Source organism: Myotis davidii, unplaced genomic scaffold (assembly GCF_000327345.1).
Source record: "Myotis davidii unplaced genomic scaffold, ASM32734v1 scaffold1016, whole genome shotgun sequence".
NCBI classification, from domain to species: Eukaryota; Metazoa; Chordata; class Mammalia; order Chiroptera; family Vespertilionidae; genus Myotis; species Myotis davidii.
This window is the reverse complement of record NW_006287680.1, coordinates 898,780-904,117: the sequence shown is the minus strand read 5'-3', so window position 1 is coordinate 904,117 and position 5,338 is coordinate 898,780.

Sequence of the window (5,338 nt, the reverse complement as noted above, 5' to 3'; positions counted from 1 at the left end):
TGCAGCTCTGTGTGTGTCATGGGGCGGGGCCACAACCTCCCTATTCACCCTGCTCTGTTTGTGACAGGGGAAGGCGCCCCAACCCCCTGATCAGCCCGGCTCTGTGCCTGACAGGGGGGAGCTCCCCAACCTCCCTGCCCCCCAGGGGCCCTGCTCTGTGTGTGAAAGGGTAGAGCCATAACCTCCCCATTGGCCCTGCCCTGAGTATGAGAGTGGTGGCGCCCCAACCACCTGATCGGCCCTGCTCTGTGGGTGTTAGAAGGCGGCGCACCCCCCACCCCCATGGGCCCTGCTCTGTGTGTGATGGGGTAGAGTCATTACCCTCCCCATCTGCCCTGCCCTGAGTGTGACAGTGGCGGCACCCCAACCCCCTGATCGGCCCTGCCCTGACTGTGACAGGGGGTGATGCCCCAACTCCCCTATTGGCCCTACTCTGTGAGTGACGGGGGATCTCCCCAACCCCCTGATGGGCCCTGCTCTGTGCATGCAAGGGAAGGCGCCCCAACTCCCCAATCGGCCCTGCTCTGAGCCCGACCAGGGGCTGCACCTAGGGATTGGGCCTGCCCTCTGTCACCCGGGAGCAGGCCTAAGCCAGCAGGTCATTATCTCCCGAGGGGTCCCAGACTGCGAGAGGGCACAGGCCGGGCTGAGGGACCCCCCCTTCCCCCGAGTGCACAAATTTTTGTGCACCGGGCCTCTAGTAATTATAATAAGTGTGGATGAACTAAAGTTATTAAAAAAAAGATTTTTCAATGAAATTTCAAAAGCTATAGCTTTGAATGGTATCATATAAAATGAAAAAGCTTCAAGGAAAATGATAGAAAAAGATACATAAGAAAACAGAAAGTAAAATAAAGATCAATGGGTATATTTATATAAAAATGTACTTTAAGACATAATATATTGAGGATAGAGAGGATCACTAGATAATAATAAAACATACTATTCACCTAGAAGTTATAATTTGCAAACTTCCATGCATTTTAAAGTAGGCCCAAACATATAATACACAAATAAATGGAATTATTTTTGAGGTCCAGTCCATGCTAACAGTGAATAAATGTTGATGAGGTCATTTAGACATGACCTTGAGCCCTAGCTTGGGTGAATTTATATTATCCACTATTTTTAATATTAATGTGATGCATAAATTACCATATTTTTTTAAAATTATGGTAAAATAGCCTTAGCTGGTTTACTCAGTGGATAGAGCATTGGCCTGTGGACGAAAGGATCTCAAGTTCGCTTCTAGTCAAGGGCACATGCCCGGGTGTGGGTTCAATTCCCAGTGGGGTACATGCAGAAGGCAGCCAATCAATGATTCTCTCTCATCATTGATGTTTCTATCTCTCTCTCCCTCTCCCTTCCTCTCTAAAATTAATAAAAATATATTTAAAAATATGGTAAAATGAACATGCTTGCCAGTAAGATCTTCTGTCATTATTATTATTTTTGCCTTAGTTAAATTTATAAGGCAAAAGATATACACAGTTCTCAAGGTTTTGACATATATTACGTGTCAAAACCAAATAGACTAAATTTCCTTCCAAGAAAATTAAACTAATTTACAATAAAATATTGACATATGAGAATTCTTTATTTTTAAAGACTTTATTAATTTGATAGATAAATTACAATTACATATATTTTTATTCAATTTGTTTTCTAGATTATTTAAAGACCTTTTTTCATTCATATTAGTCATTTATATATCTTGTTGGGAGTTTGTTTTCATGTTTTTCCTAACTTTCTGTTTTGATACTCATGTTCTTATTAACTAGTGAGAGCTTTCATATATTAAAGATATTGAACTTTATATTTTGTGAATATTATTTCAAGTTTTCAAACTTAAGTGTCCTTATAGATAAGTTTACATTTTTATTAAGAAATGTAGAGGTTTGAACTATTAAATTCTATTAGTTTTGTTCCTTTTTTCTTTATCAGATTGGAATATTTTGTTATCGTAAGATTATGTGATAATTTTCATGTTTTTATATTTTCAAATTAAATATACACTAAGTAACTCATATTTTAATTTAAAAATCACAATAAAATTTATAAATAACTGGAGGCCCAGTGCATGCATTTGTGCACCAGTGGGGTCCCTCGGCCTGACCTACGGGTCTGGGCTGAAACTGGCTCTCTGACAGCCCCTGAAGGGTCCTGGATTGCAAGAGGGAGCCGGCCAGGCTGAGGGACCCCACCAGTGCATGACTGGGGCCAGGGAGGGACACAAGAGGTTTACCAGCAGAGGAGGTAATGTGGGAAGGCTCCATGGCATGTCCGGCCTGTCTCGCTCAGTCTCCATTGGCCAGACCCCAGCAGCAAGCTAACCTAACAGTTGGAGCATCTGCCCCCCGGTGGTCAGTGCATGTCATAATGACTGTTTGACTCCAACTGTCTGCTCCCTGGTGGCCAGTTTACATATAGTGAGTGTTTGAGCTGCCTTAGCATATCATTAGCATATTATACTTTGATTAGTTGAACGACCGACTGGACAACTGGACACTTAGCATATTAGGGCTCTTATTATATAGGATTAGAATTTAGTAAAATAAAAGTATAATGAAATAAATTAAAATTATAAACCAATACATGCTGAATGCAGTAATAATCATAAACTGAGGGAAGTTGAGAATCATGAATGTTTATATTTGGGGATAATTAAAGTAAAAAGAAATATAAAAGGGCAATAAATAAACCAAAGATTAGAAACAATGACATACTGGTAGAACATAAAGATAGATACCAGCTGTTCAAAACTTAATAATTGTTTCTTCAAAAGGATAATGAAACTGACAAACTGCTTGTTAAATGAACAATATTAGAAACAAAAGGGGACATAATTAGAAACAGGAGATTGAAAATATAATTAGAGAATATCATGAACAATTTGGCGCCATTAAATTGGAAAACTTGGACCAAATAGACTAATTCTTAGAAAAAAAATAAGTTATTGAAGAATGCTCAAGAATAAATAGGAAACATAGTTTTATTATAACCACAGCAATAAAACTAGTATTAAAGATAATCTCATGAGGCCTTGGCCAGGTGGCTTAGTTAGTTGGAGTGTCAACACATACACCAAAGGGTTGCAGGTTCCATTATCAGTCAGGGTACACACCTAGATTGTGGGTTCAATTCCTGGTTGGGCCTCAAACACGAGGCAACCCATCAGTGTTTCTCTTTCACATCAGTCTCTCTTTATCTCTCTCTCTCTCTATCTCAAAATCAATAAACATATGCTCTGGTGAGGATTAAAATATATAATCTCATGAAACTTCCCATAAAGGTCACACAGCTCAAATGATTCTTAACAAAAATTTTAAAAATTTCTAATTAAGGATAAAATGTGTATATTTGCATAGTGTTGTTTTACAAGGTGTAAAACCCTATTATTAAGCAGTAGACAGTGTGGTATTTGCCCAAGGATAGAGAAAGTGATTAATGGAACAAAACAGAGAGTGTGGAAATAGATCCATCCATCCATACAGACTAGTGTCAATTTTCACAGTAAATTCTACAAAATTTTGAAGGAAAGATCATTTCACTTTATTCTACTTCTTCTAGAAAATGGTAGAAAGTGAAAATACTCTCCAACTCATTACAAGACCAGAAAACTTCTGAATCCAGTCTCAATTGTGAACATATATCCAAAACATCTTAAAACAGTATAATCACATATTGTATGAAACAGACCAAGTTTCCATATATGTATACATGCATATATAATATAATCATCCTATTAATAGACTTAAAGATATCTATATGATCAACTTAATAAATGTAAAACTAAACTAATTTTAACACTAGTTCTTATTTATATTCTTAGAAAACTAGGGCATGTCTATTTAATAAAGGATAGCCTAAAAATATCATTCAATTTTTTAACCTTTATTGTTGAAAGTATTACATATGTTACCCTTTTCCCCATTGACCTCTCCTCCCACCCCAAAGCCTTTCTTAATGGTAAAAACTTTTTTAAAAAGTCCCTAAAGAATATCTAATTTCACCATATTGTTTGAGCTTTGTATTGGATGCCCTAGACCCTATAAATTGAAAATAAAGTAAATGCAGAGGTGTAAGAATGAGAAATTCTCTTATTACAGAAGACATGATTGTGTGTGAAGAAAATGAAAATCAATCAATTTATTAATTATTATCAACAATAGGATATTTGTAAATGAATCTGGGAAAAGAAATAAATCTAATTTTGTGCATGACAAGAATAAAGCCAAATGAGATTTTATTGAGAGCTGATACAAAAAATCTAAATAAGTGAATAGATAAATGTTCATGAATTAGAAAGCTCAGTGTTATATAACTCAGTTTCCTTACACTGAGAGTACATAAGGAAAATCAATATGCTGATTATCAGTCCTGGGATAGGAGGTGTCTAATGTAACAGATTTTATCCCATGATTGGCTGCCCTTCTTGCATGAGGGTACCAGGTTGAGAGCTGAGGTTGGGCTTTGCTGCTGACAGGATTGGGTATTTCAGAACAGCAAAGATAGTCAAGCATTTGTGAGAAAGAGTCTTGGTGAAAAAGAATCAGTGGGTGAAAACTTGAAGGGATTAAGCAAATAAACAAAAACCATAGACACAGACAACAGTATGGTGATTACCAGAAGGAAAGAGGGTGGGGCAGGTAGAAGAGGGTAAAGGGGGATAAATGGTGATGGAAGGCGACTTTACTTGGGGTGGTGACATACAAAACAATGTATAGATGCTGCACTATAGAATTGTACACCTGAAACATATAATTTCATTAACTAGAGGCCCAGTGCATGGATTTGTGAACTGGTGGTGTCCCTCAGCTTGCACCCTCTCTCAATCCGGGACCCCTTGGGGTATGTCGGACTGTCAGTATTGGCCCGATCCCCAATGGCCAGTGGGAATCGGGCCAAAACCGCAGTCCAACACTGCCTGCCGCTCATGCCTGCGACTCCTGCTCATCATGTCCCTGCTGTGCCTGCCACGGGCTCGCACAATCAATCCTGATCAGGTGAGGCTTGCGCTGCCACAGCAGCACTCATCAGCTGTGAGCACTGCATCTGATGCCCCTTGGTCAGCTGAGTGGTGCTCCCACTGTGGGAGCGCACTGACCACCAGGGGACAGCTCCTGCATTGAGCATCTGCTCCCTGGTGGTCAGTGTGCATCATAGTGACCGGTCGTTCAGTCATTCAGTTGCTTAGGCTTTTATATATAGACTAGAGGCCCAGTGCAGAAAAATTTGTGCACGTGGGGTCCCTCGGGGGGGCCAGCCCGGCCTGTCCCCTCTCACAGTCTGGGACCCCTTGGGGGATGGCCACCTGCTGGTTTAGGCCCGCTGGGTT